General features: G+C 44.2%; 2 long non-coding RNA genes across 3 annotated transcripts in view; one reads left to right on the top strand and one right to left on the bottom strand.

The window, feature by feature from the left end:
- Positions 1-13,386, bottom strand: part of LOC103886670 — a 215,738-nt gene that overhangs the window by 158,633 nt on the left and 43,719 nt on the right. The gene's annotated exons all lie outside the window — the stretch shown is intronic.
- The window catches only part of LOC103886671, a 39,855-nt gene that overhangs the window by 20,407 nt on the left and 6,062 nt on the right, over positions 1-13,386 (top strand). For both annotated transcript variants that reach the window (XR_004185765.1, XR_650447.3), the window contains exon 3: positions 1,706-9,267. This is a non-coding gene — a long non-coding RNA (uncharacterized LOC103886671). The remainder of the gene's footprint in view (positions 1-1,705; positions 9,268-13,386) is intronic.

The following is a 13,386-nucleotide window of genomic DNA, read 5'->3' as shown; positions in this document are numbered from 1 at the left end:
TTGTGAACCAATTAAACCTCTTCTCCTTCCTAAATTACCCAGCCTCCATTATTTTCTATGGCAATGCAAAAACGGCCTCACATAGTGTTCGAGAGCACAGCCATGAAGTCAAGCTGCCTCGGCTCCTGGCTGGCTCTTCTCCTTGTGGCTATGACCCTCCCACAGGATCCTTCTCTGTAAAATAAGAGCAGTAACATTACTTACCTGAAACGATGAAAAAGATTCTGTGAGCAAAGTTATACAACCATTGTTTGGTAAAATGTAGGATATTATCATAACATTTGTATCTGTTGATTCTAAGAGCCCACTGCTCAGAAACAGAGATGGGTATGCAAAGAACTCCAAGGCACATAAGAATTTCCTCTCTATCTTCCAGGCTAACCAAAGAGCAAAGCCACGCTGCTAAAGTAGTTAATTCTGATGAGGGGCAGCAGTAGGAAATTTTCAAGGAACAGCAAGTCTAATGTCAGCAGAGCAAAAGCAGAAAGCAGGATGGAGGTACATTTCACAGGACCTTGAATTTCAGGGAGCATTCAAGGTCTTCTTAAACAGGTAGCATATCTGTGCTTAGAGAAAACAATTCTGGCAAGGTGGGAGATGAACACATGAATAAGAGAGTGGTGAAGTGGCTGTTTGCAAATGACGGAGGTCAGACATGGGCCATTTGATGAATGCAAGGATGGAAATGTGGGTGGAAGAGCAAAGCAGGACATTTTTTGTGAGCCTGCAGCTCTCTCTCACACACTGTTTGAAACATTTTCCCCAAAATGCATTCATATTTAAATACCGTATTTAAAGTATACAGATGTGGTGCCTATTTAAGGAAATCTTGAATGCTCCTTGGAATTCAAGGTCCTGTGAAATCTACCTCCGGCCTGCTTTCTGCTTTCGTTCTGTTGACTACCGCAGCAGCATGGCTTTGCTCTCTGGATAGCCTGGAAGGAGAGGAAATTTCTACGTGCCTTGGAGTTCTTTGCACGTCTCTCTCTGCTTCTGAGCTATGGGCTCTTGGAATCTACAAATACTAACATTATGATAATATCCAACATTTGACAAGCAATGATTATATAACTTAGCACATATGGGCTCATTTATCTTTAAAGGTGAGTAATGTCATTACCCATATTTTACAGAGAAGGGTCTTGTGGGAGGGTCACACAGCCATAAGGAGCAGAACCTGCAGGGAGCCCAGGCAGCTTGACCTCAGGACTGTGTGGAACTGAGTGCTAATGTGTGAGGGAGCTGTCTCCATTGCAAACATTTTAAAAGGGCTTCCTTGTGTTCTCAGGGAGTTCCTATTCCCTCCACTCATGCAGCCTGGTTTGTATTGGGTGTTCCCTTTTCCGCACTCTGGATCTTCCCCATTCTTTGCAAGCATCTCCCTGAAATAACTTTTGGGCCAAAGTATGTATTTTTCAAGAGCCACCTAGAAAATATACTTGTGTGTGTTCCTTAGCCCCTCTCCGTATACCTTCGTCCATCTCAACTAACCTTTCCCTGGAGTTGGAGGCAACTCTACAAAGAGCATCTGCCACTGTTATTACCAAAAGATGGGCTCATCCGCTCCTGCCATCCTTTTTGAGTTCATGGGACCCTGCAGGGCCTCAGAAGCCAGGGGAGGGGCTTGGGGCAGCCCATGGGCTGTATATAACAGCAGGAGAACCAATAAGATTTGTGACAGCAGTGTCCCCCATCCCCTTTCCAGTGCTGCTCTCATGAGCAAGATGATGAGCTGGAGAGACTCAAGTGGAGACTGAGATAAGGAAGCCTGCATTTCAGCACAGCACACTCTTCAAATATCTCACAGTATCGTGGAAAAGAAAGGCTGAGTGAAGTATTAAGGAGGGGCAGAAATCCAGTGGGTTGCTCATCCCACCCCACCAGAGTGAGGACCACTCAAGGGCAAATGCTGGGGCTTGTGCATATTTCTGTCTCCACATACTAGTTCCTCAATTCCTTGCACAGGACAGGAATTCAACAATAAAATGAGATCATTGGAAAGTAGGGGTGGGGTGGGAAAATGTCAGCAACGTACATCCCCAGTGCCTTGCAGGGTCATTTACAACTTTCATGTCCTCGCCCAGTGTCTAAGCCAATTCTGACCAGAAGCAGCAATAAATTAGTCACCTGGGACTGCCAGGGGTAAGATCTAGAATATTCTTATCGACCTAAGCCAGGTTTCTAATCTATCTGGGGAGAGTCCTGGGTACCGGGTTGTTCAGACTCCCTGAGTTTCTTGCTGTCTTTCCATTCTGGGCTCACCTAGTCTCCATGAGTGGCAGCCTATTTTGTTTGCTGTCTGGCTATTTGGGTCCCTGGTGGGCCAGGAGGCCTTGCTGTAAACCCTAGCATTCTTGCTGAGACCATAAGTCATTTTCTAAATTAAAAAAATAGACAAGACCCTGTCTATCATCATCTGAGCCACCAAAGCAAATCACTAGGCTCATCTGGCAGAGGACTAGCTTCCCATTCCGATGGCCAGCTACCTCCTGCAGGCTCTGTTTTGGTCCTTAAGGACACTGATGACAGCCCAAGTCAAGCCAAGGTCACTAGGACTCGTGCATTTAACTATACATAATCCTACCTGGGGCCCAGCCCCAGCTCACCTTCAGGGTCCAGCAGTGAGGCATGGAGCGGGCAGGGAGGGTTCTGGGGAGGTGTCAGCCCCCACTGCCTCTAGTCCTCGAGAATCAGTGACAGCTTCTCAGAGGGGAGCAGTAATTGAGTTTTTATTGCTTGTGCTTCGTTGCATTTGATCCTAATGCCAGGAGGTTACTGTTCTGACTTTTTCAGGTCAATGCTAATTAACTTTATTAATGTATTTTGGCAAAGGAAAAGCAATGGAACTGGGTTCTGCTCATATTTGTTTGGCCCTTATCATCAAGCGGCATTGGACGCAGCATTGCCTGTTTAGAATCTGGAGCTAAGGAGCAGTGACCTTCCAGATGGTCCAGAAACCAAGAGTGGAACACACAGGTTCAGGAGAGGGCTGTTTCCTAAAGAAAGGAAACATGAAGGGGAGAAAGCAACACAAAAGAGAAAAAGGCAAAATCTCATTGGTGAAATAGAAGGGAAAGCAAAGCAACATGCTAGAAGGAGCCTGGGTTCAAATTTCACTTCCACCCTGGAGGCTGTGTGTGCCTTTGGTCAGTCACTGAATTTTAGTTACTTCCTCCAAAAAAATTCTTGCCTCAAATTGTTGCTGGAAAGATAGACATTCATGAAAGTGAAGAAAAAAAAACTTAGCTTGTAGTAAGTTCTCAACATATGTTAGCTGAATTTTAATGGGCTCTGTCTGTCTGAGGTGTGGGTATCTAGGTTCATTCATTCTTTCTTTACATAAACATTTGTTTAGTATCTACCATGTTCCAGGTATAGTGGTAACTGATGCAGCTTAAACCACAAAACCATAGATCCTAAGATGCCCTTATATACCAGAGTGTTGACTGTTAGCCCACAATAATCTCATAAAAAGGACTTTTTATGTTTTTATTGTTATTAGGCTTTACTTAATTGCTATCTTCCCAGGTATGTTTTTTTTGTTTTTGTTTTTGTTTTTTTTTTTACCCCACAGGCTACAGACGACATCTTACACCCCATTATGTCACCACCTTGAGCCTCTGATCTGTATGTAATATATAATATACCCTTGATAAAAATGGACAGACTCCCTTCTACTAACTCCAGCCCCCAAATAGAGACAGAGCTGGCTAAGGAACCCAAATGACTCAAAATCCCTCATGAAGTGCCTGTAGACCCAGCTACTGGGGCGGCTGAGGCGAGAGGATCACTTGAGCCCAGGAGTTCGAGGCTGTGGTGAGCTATGATCACACCTGTTGCACTCCAGCCTGGGTGACAAAATGAAATGCCATCTCTAAAATAAAACAATCCCCCATGAAAAACTCTTTGGAAGATGAGTTTTTGACCAGGTTCATTTCCATGGAGTCAACCCACAGAAGCCCAGAACCAGTCCCGCTATCTCCAGAGAAGATGACATGGAGGTCAACCCAAGTTCAGAATCCTCATGTTCTCTCAGATGGGATCAAGACTGAGGTCAAAGTCTAGGTTTTAGCAGTTAGGGTCCACCATTTCAGAAAGGACTTCAGCTACTTGGGTTTGAGGGCCTTCGAATTCTCTCAGACCATGCATGGCCTGAACCTCGGAGCGATTCCCCAAGAGATACTCATGAGCTTTATCAACAACCCAACTGGGCTGGGGAGGATCTAACATCCTCCTCTGCCTTGAGAGAACAAAAGGAGAGGGGCTTCGGAGGGCAGAATTAATGGCTGCAGGGAGGTCCCTGGTAAGAACAGAGTCCACCTCACTAAAGGACAACATCAAAACTAGGCATCTGTGGCTAACGGAATCCAAAGACTAAGAAGAGCTCTAGGCCACTGTACATTTCCTTTTCTAGTTAAAATAAAGGATCACAGAGTTCAGGGTATCCAAAGTTATAGAACATTTCAGTAGGCACTTTCTCAATAATTCACATAATGTCTTTACTCTCTCTCATACCCGCATATCCTCTTTCACAAAGGCAGCCACTAGATTTCCCAATATAATTCTGCACAAACTATCCTCAACCCCAAATCTCGTAGAGCATGAGACCCACATGAGACTGCAAGACCAATGTGTACACACGTCTCACACACCCCCACAGGCAGAGCCCAGTGGGGAAACAGCCATCGGGGGCTCTGGTGCATTATTTCCATTTTTTTGGACAAACACATAAATAAGAAAATAGTAATAAAAACTCCATTACAGTTCACCTGCTGACAGAGAATGACTCATCCCCGTAATTCCTCTTTGAGTTCCTAAGCGGTTCCATAGATCACTGAACAGATTAAATGTCTTTCTCTGTAATTTGGAACATTTGCACAGCTGAAGACTAACAGTGCACCTAAATGTCAGCCTTGCCAAGTGGCCAGCTGCAATGCTGAGAAAGCACATGGGCCCGTGGTCAGATGCCTGGGTTCAAATCCCGTCTCTGCCATTTCCATCTTCCCTAACTTAAGGCCCTTAGCCTCCATTCCCTGGGGGTAGAAAATGGGAGTAAGATCTTGCCTCCTGAGGATTCAATGAGGTCATCTTCGTCAGTGCCAGTCTCCTGTATGCTAAATAAATGAACCTTCTAATCCTTTCCCTGTGCCTCTATTAACATTATTAACCTGGGGTCCTCTACTTGATTTCCATACTTCTCCTTAAAATTGTAGTGCTTTGATTATCCTTAAAATTGTAGTATTTTGGTTATTTGCTTAAATTAAAGCAATTAAAGATGAATTCTCTTAACTTATGACAAAAAACTAAGGATACCCTAGGGCATCTGAGACTCTAACCTAAGATTAAAAGACTGAAATCATATGGATCTAGATAATAATTCCTAATACTTGTATAGAAACTTTATTTTTAAGACACGTGTTCATGTGTTAAGTCCTCAGACCCACAGTGAGGAGGGAAAGGTTTAGGCAGCCAAGATGAAGAACTGACTCCACCCAGGCAGTGCCCCCAACAGGCTGCAGGATCCCTCCTAGGGTGTCTGAGCCAGGGCAGAGTCGAGTCTGTCTCCCAGATCCATTCTGACTCCAATGGACAATGCTTGTGGTGGGTGGATGGACTGCAATGCCCTTGTTTGGGCACTGCAGTGTCCTACAGCATATGGGTCTGCAGCGCTGCCCATCTCTGGGCACCAGCAGCTACAGTGCAGCAGGTGTGCTCACAGAAGGACCCTGGAATGCACTACCTACTGCCCTCTGGCTTCCGATGCCCACACACTCGCCAGGCAACTCCCATTATGTGTCAGATTCAGCTCTTCTCGTTTAAATTCTACAACTCCCACCCACAACCCCGCCACACACACCCTTTTTGTCTCGATGTCTTTTCAGAATTGGAATCTTGGATTAAGAATATGTTTAAGGCTCTTGATGGAAATATCTCAATTGCTTATCCTAACCGTCAGTGTATGAAAGTGTTTATCTGTCTCACACCCTCACCAGCACTGAGTGCCATTTGTGTGTGTCAGGGAAATGGAGTGGGAAGTGAAGAACCTTAATTAGGGCACCAGCAGGGGATACACCTGGGTGTGGCTTTGTGAAGACTGAGAGGGGAAGCATAGACACAAACATGATCTCCTGACATGGAAGGGCAAGGTGTCGCCAAAGTGCTGCATTTTCCTAGCCTGATGATGTTGTAAATAATTGTAATTTGATGTAGAATTGCTGCTTTCAACTACAAGGATCATCATTTCAGAATCAAAAGCTTTACGTATTGCTCAAATAATAATAATTGTAATTTGGTGAAACCCAGGTCATTCTCCTGGATTGGAGAGTTGGGGAGCGTATACCTGGGCTGAAAGTAGCAAAACGCATTCCCCTCCTGCTTCTCTGTCCCCCACAAGAGAATGATCACACTAAGGAAGTTGAGGCAATGCGGTCGCTTTCAAATTTCTCTTCCTTTTGCTCTTTCAGGACCCATTTAATACAGAAACATTTTGATGAGCTAGAAAGAGAAGAGATGTGTTTTCTGGCAATTTAATATTCTGATTAATCAAGCATTTATTTTATTATTTAATACATGCTGATAAAGTGCCTGTGCTACGTCAGGTGCTGTTCTAATCACATTGCAAATATTAACCCACTTAAGCCTCATAGAAGGCCTATGAATAGGTCCTATTATATCCTATTTTTAAAAAGGTAAATCCAGCTACCTCTGTTTAGCTTAACCGGAGGTCACAAGGCTCCTAAGAGTGGAGCTGGGAGTTGAACCCAGTGTCCTGGGTCCATGGCCCATGTGCTTAACATGATTCACTGGGCTTCAAAAGCTAACATGCTTTATGTAGTTAAAAAAAAAAATGTTATTGGAAAGCTTTAAAATTTTCTATATGCACTTCAGCTAGTGAAGTAGGATGAAGAGAGCAGAATGTCGCTGGCATGGTTTAAGAATCCCATAGGATCGTGAGGTCCCTCTGATGAATTCCTGGTCTCCATGAACAGGCCTGTGAATTGGCCAAAAACAGGCTGAGGAACCCTGGGAAGGTATGCCCTGAGCGAAGAACCCCACCCCACCCACCAAAATTGCTTTTTCTTCTTTTCTGTTTTCTGCTAAATTGCTGCTGTGAATTTGCTTTTGGAAAGGGACCAGGTTTTGAAGTCAGAAATATCCCCCAAAATTCCTGTTCCACTGACATTAACTGGGGAACCTTACACAGCTGACTTATCTTTTGCAAAGATCTTCACTTTTCTCTGTAAAATAGGTTGTTACAGTTTTAACAGTTAAAGACATAACCTTTCTTGCAAAGGTCCAAAGAGTAAATTGGAGGTTCTGCAGACCAAGTGGTAAAATGGAGTGTACTATGTAAGCATTATTGACACAGCAAGAGAGAAAACAAGATTGTTGTTCACGAAATTCAAAATATAATATCAAATAATATATATTAAAATAGTAATTGTGTATCATTTTTAAAAATGTCTATAATAAAAAAATTGACTTCTTTGCAGGGGGTGATTGCATGTCCTTTAAGTGGGGTTTCAAAGTAAGTTTTTCCTGTCACGATGTCAGTTGCAAATGTTCATCTTAATGTTCACAGGCTGTACAAAATCAGGTAAAGAGTTATATTTGGCCCTCAGGCCCAGCTTGCTGGTCCCTGATCTGAATTCATTTCTGGCACACAATAGATATTTGACAAATACCTGTTACTCTTTCCTGGAAGTAAGCTGATGACACTGGTTTGCTGGGCCTCACTTAAATGACAGCCCTATAAGGGGAGAGACAGTTTCAAACACATTCTAAGACTCCCTTCTCGGCGATCAAGTCTCGTGCCTGGCTCCGATTCTCTGTGATACTAGAAGCAGCAGGTTTTAAAAAGTATATGTGTGTCTCAGTTTCTCTCTTCTAGAAAATCAAAACTAAAGTGTTCTTCCTGTTCCTCTAACTCTGCCGGCCTAATGGTGAGAAGTGGGAATGGTATTTGAAATCCAAAGAGGAGGACAAATTGTATTAAAGTAAGTATCTGTTGAGAAAGCATTTATAAACTGCATATCTGACAGATTTGTATCCAGAATATATAAAGAATTCTCCAAATTCAATAATACAAATACAAATAGCCCAATGTTTAAAATAAGCAAAAGATTTGAACAGACACATCACCAAATACTCTATACAGATGACAAGGAAGCCCTTGAAAAAGCATTCCGTGTCCTAACATTAGGAAAATGCAAATTGAAATGTCAATGAGATATTGCTACACACCTATCAGAAAAGCTAAAATTAAAAACAAAACAGGTGCAAAAGGTTAACAATACCAAGTGTTGTGGAAGATGCAGAGAGCTGAAGCTCTCCTATCTTTATGGTGGGATTGCAAATGGGTACAGCCACTCCGGACAATAGTTTGGAAGTTTCTCATAAAGTTAAACATATGCTTACCGTGTGACCCAGCCAATACGTTACCCACCTATCCAAGAAAAATGGAAACCTATTTGTACAGGAATAATTACAGCAGTTTTACTTACGTATGTCTCAAACAGGAAGCAACTCTATGTCCATCAGCCAGGGAATGGATAAACTGAAACATCCACACAACTGAACAGCACTCAGCAATAAAAACAAACTGATACAATAAATGACATGGATGAAATGGAAATACATTTTGCTAAATGAAAGAAGCTAGACTCAATAGCCTGAACACTATGTGATTCCATTCAATGGCATTCTGGAAAAGGCAAAATTGTAGAGACAAAACAAAAACTCAGTGTTTGCTGGGGGCTAGGTTTAGAGGAGGAGTTGGTAAGCAAAGGGTAGCAGAAATGTTCTAGATCTTGATTGCAGTGGTAGTTACATGACAGTATATGTTTTCCAAACTCACAAAAAAGTGCGAATTTTACTGCATGTAAGTTTAACCTCAATTAACCTGACTCCAGATAAAGTAAATACGTATCATGTAGTGATGACAGGCTCTGTTAGGAGTAGTGACAGGGACACTGGGTCTGGGTGACCTGGAGAATACAAGTCATCAGTCTAAGCATTTATTCTGGAAAAGCATTTATCTGCTCAACTGTTTTTTTTTCTCTTGCCTCATTCCTTTTTACGGATCCTCAGCCTCAGCTCTGCAGAATAACTCCAGCTTACCTTTATGCAGTGCTACCTGCTACCTCAATCCCCTTCTAGGGTGTGGGCCACTTGGAAGAGAGGCCTCCCTACACCTGCCCCAAGCTCCAGATAGGGATCCTTTATACCTAGGGAGAGGAGAACCCGATTACAGACTCAACTGGCAAGGTGAGTCACGCTGGCTCCCAGCAGGCATGGGTGATGGAAATGGAAGTCAGTGCATAAAAGTCACAGAAAGCAGCCGGACAGGGTGGCTCATGCCTGTAATCCCAGCACTTTGGGAGGATAAGGCGGGCGGATCACAAAGTCAAGAGACTGAGACCATCCTGGCCAACATGGTGAAACCCCGTCTCTACCAAAAACACAAAAATTAGTTAGGCTTGGTGGCTTGCGCTTGTAGTCCCAGCTACTCGGGAAGCTGAGGCAGGAGAATCAGTTACACCCGGGAGGCACAGGGTGCAGTGAGCAGAGATGACGCCACTGCACTCCAGCCTGGCAACAGAGCGAGACTCCATCTTAAAAAAAAAAAAAACAACTCACAGAAAGCATGAGGTCATATCCCGTCTATACAAAGGGTCTGAAGAGCCCAGCTGATATTTGGGTACATTTTGTAGACCTATCTGGAATGATTTGAACTAAGGTCAATAAACATCTACATTTCCAATGAAATGACTACTGAGAACCAAGCCAGCAGGGCTTTGTCACCATGACTAGCAATCCTTTCAAATAGAGGGGTTGAGGGAGTGGAGATGGCCTAGAACAACCTTCGGGAGCCCCCCTCTGCCTCCATGAGGCTGGAGAAACTATTCTGTGTGTGTGTGTGTGTGTGTGTGTGTGTGTGTGTGTGTGTGTGTGTGTGTGTGTGTGTCAGAATTTCCTCTGTCACCCAGGCTGGAGTGCAGTGGTGCAAGTTCTGCTCACTGAAACCTCTGCCTCCCAGGTTGAAGCGATTCTCCTGCCTCAGCCACCCAAGTAGCTGGGATTACAGGCATGTGCCACTATACCTGACTAATTTTTGTATTTTTAGTAGAGACAGGGTTTTGCCATATTGAGCATGCTGTTCTCAAACTCCTGACCTCAGGTGATCTGCCAGTCTTGGCCTCCCAAAATGTTGGGATTACAGGCATGAGCCACTGTGCCCGTCCCCTGGAGAAACCACTGTGAGCCTCGAAGTCCAACCTTTTAGGGGACGCCTGGTTAACAATTAGGTGTTCAGACACAGGGCATGTCCTTTTAACTCTCTAGAGTGAGTCAGTCCGAGACCCTCAGAAGGAACAGGTGAGCCATTGAGGATGAAGCAGGCTTCCCCACTTGCCGTGGTACTCAGGCAGCCTGCCTGGGTCCATGCCCCACCTCTGCCTCTTCCCATTCCTGTCACCATAGGCCCACTCACAACCTTTTCCGTGCCTCAGTTTCCCCATTTCTAAAATGGAATTACTAAGAGCACCTCACTGAAATAGGTTTTGTGAGAAATAAATGACTAGCAAAATGAAAAGCTCTTAGAATGGTGTCCGGCACACAGTAGACACTAAAGAAAAGAGCTTCTGCTGCCACTGGTCTCTTGGATTCAGATTTCAGACTGGGTGGCAGTGAGGCTTTGGAAGCAGCATTGTGGGGAAGGCAGATGGAGATGGGGACGCGTTGGGAAATGCATCCTATCTGATCTCCTTCACAGAACTCGAGGCCAGGTGTGATGGGGATTTTTGTAACCTAGGTTGGTGCTGCCTTGAGCTCCCCTCACCATGGGTGCCTACCCCCAGACAGAGTGACAGAAGGACAGAGGCTGACGAAACTTCTCATATTGAGAGAACTCCTCTCCCTGCCTAGTGGCTCCTTGCAGCCACAGTGCAAGCCTCTGGGCTCGTTTTCATAGCTCTGGTTTTCTGATACACCCTTAACCTTTTGAGAAGTTGTATGGTTCAGTCATGGTGAACATCAAGTAAGCTCCGGACCCCATTCAGAATGCTTGCTTGCCTTGTGTTGCAAGTATTCCAAAGTCTCCCTGAAGCCTGAATGTCCCCGTACTGAAAATGAGAAAACAGCAGCAGCATAACCACAAAAACACAAGGTCAAACTTGGTCTCCTGACCTCTTCTTGTCGGGGAAACCCATTTGTGAATTAGTGAAGGATTATAGTTTCAGACCAGCCGCCACTGCCACCCCCAGTTGATATCAATGCTACTATAACTGTCTCTTCCTTGTTCCTGTCCACTGGAAAACATAAAAATGCTGGGGCCCTCTACTATTGCTTTCCTCATCTGATCTACTTCCTTGCCTCAGTACACGTTTCACTCCAATCTCTTCTGTCCAGCCCGATGAGGACTTCAGTGCTGCAGTTCCAACTTGGGCCCAGACAGTATTTCCTCATAAATTACTGCCCTACTGCACCCACAGATTTCTTGGTTCTGTTACTTCTGCAGCTCACACTCATGTGCAACACACAGCAAATCTTCAGGAGCTGTGCTGGGGAAGTTGTCAGTGTGACCCTTGCTGATCTTGATCTTGACCTTGACCTTGATTCTCCTCCCTGCCTCCTCCAAGGCAAGGATTGAGCCATTTACACATGGTAAATTTCCTTTATGTCTTTTAACTCTTCTTTCTCAGCATGTTTTTGGGGTTCCAGTATAGAGCTGGGTGTTAATCCTAAATCGTTCATTAGTTCACTATGGAAACTTAATTGTTTGTAGAGGAGATAAAAGAAACTGAAAGCAGTGGTTGCTTCCAACTCCATGTTATTTTTTAAGGGGCATGTGGGAAGCCCCAACTCTGTCCCCAAACAACTCTCCCAATAACTTGTCTCCAACATCTAGAGTTCCTCCATTAGAATCCTTCACGTGTCTTTGTCTCCAGGAGCAGCATAAACATTGGTTACCTGTCATTCGTAATTCCAAATGGAATGTACAGGGCTTTAGTAGAGGGACATCTAGCTGGGAATATTTAATAGAATATTTTCATAGTATTTAATACAATACTTTAATAGAAACTTTTGTAAAGAGTAGATTCACTTTTTAATAATTGACCATGGAATACTATGCAACCGTAAAAAGGAATGAGATCATGTCCTTTGCAGGGGCAAGGATGGAGTTGGAAGCCATCATCCTCAGCAAACTAACACAGGGACAGAAAACAAACACCGCATATTCTCCCTTGTAAGTGGGAGCTGGACAATGAGAACACATGGACACAGGGAGGGGAACAATACACACTGGGGCCTGTTGGGGGCAGGGGGAGGGAGAGCATCAGGATAAATAGCTAATGCATGTAGGGCTTACTACATTGGTGATGGGTTGATGGGGTAGCAAACCACCATGACACACGTTTACCTATGTAACAAACCTGCACATCCTGCACGTGTATCCTGGAACTTCAAATTTTTTCAAAAAAGGATAGATTCACAGGTTGCCTCTAATTGATCATTTTCCATTCTACACATCAGCCCTTTCCAGTTGATTTTCTACAATCACCCTCACTTCATCTCTTTGGATCCAGATCACCAAAGGCCTCCACGTTGCCAAATCTGCTGGACACTTTTCTCACTTGGCTTAACATTTTTGTAGTATTTAGCATCATCAATCACTCTTCCTCCTTTAAACTCCCTTCTCTTGGCTTCTGCAGAAGTCACATCACACACCCCTAGATTTTTCTTTTACATTATGCTGCTCAATCTCAGGCTCTTTTGCTGCCATGCTCCCCAAGTTCTAACTCAAGTGTCCTGAAGAGAACTAACTGCCTGTGGCCACTTCTCACCTCCGTCTCCCTGTGTTCTCAACCACTCCTGGCTTTAAGTGCCTTCTGGAAGCCAACAACTTCCAAGTTTGTATCTGCAAGGCAAACCACACCTCAGTCTTGTATATTTAATTTTCGACTCGACATTTCTAGTTGGATATAGGGCTCGTTAGGCTTAACATGTCCAAAACTAAACTCTTGAAGTCCCCCTCAGCTAGCTCCTCTGCCAGGCCCCCTCCATCTCAGTAAATGGGACAATTTCCTATTAAGCTGCTCAGGCCAGAAGCCTGAGTGTCACTCTGGATTGCCTCTGTCCTCATTTCCTAGACTCAATCTATCTCTACATCACTCTTACCATTTGCTAAGACTATTGCAATATCTCTCCAACTGGTCTTCCAGCATTCTCTATGGGTTCTGTGAAATCCATCCCTTACCTTAGAAGATGCTTTTATAAATATCAATCATATTTCTATTGTATTTCTGGAAAAACCTAACCTGGCGACCAACTTTTGCCCTCACTCTGTCCCTCCTTCCTCTCGCTCATGGGCTCTGCCCATGTTGC

The sequence above is a fragment of the Papio anubis genome, chromosome 8 (assembly GCF_008728515.1).
Source record: "Papio anubis isolate 15944 chromosome 8, Panubis1.0, whole genome shotgun sequence".
In the NCBI taxonomy this organism is placed as follows: domain Eukaryota; kingdom Metazoa; phylum Chordata; class Mammalia; order Primates; family Cercopithecidae; genus Papio; species Papio anubis.
This window is presented reverse-complemented; position numbering and strand designations above follow the sequence as displayed.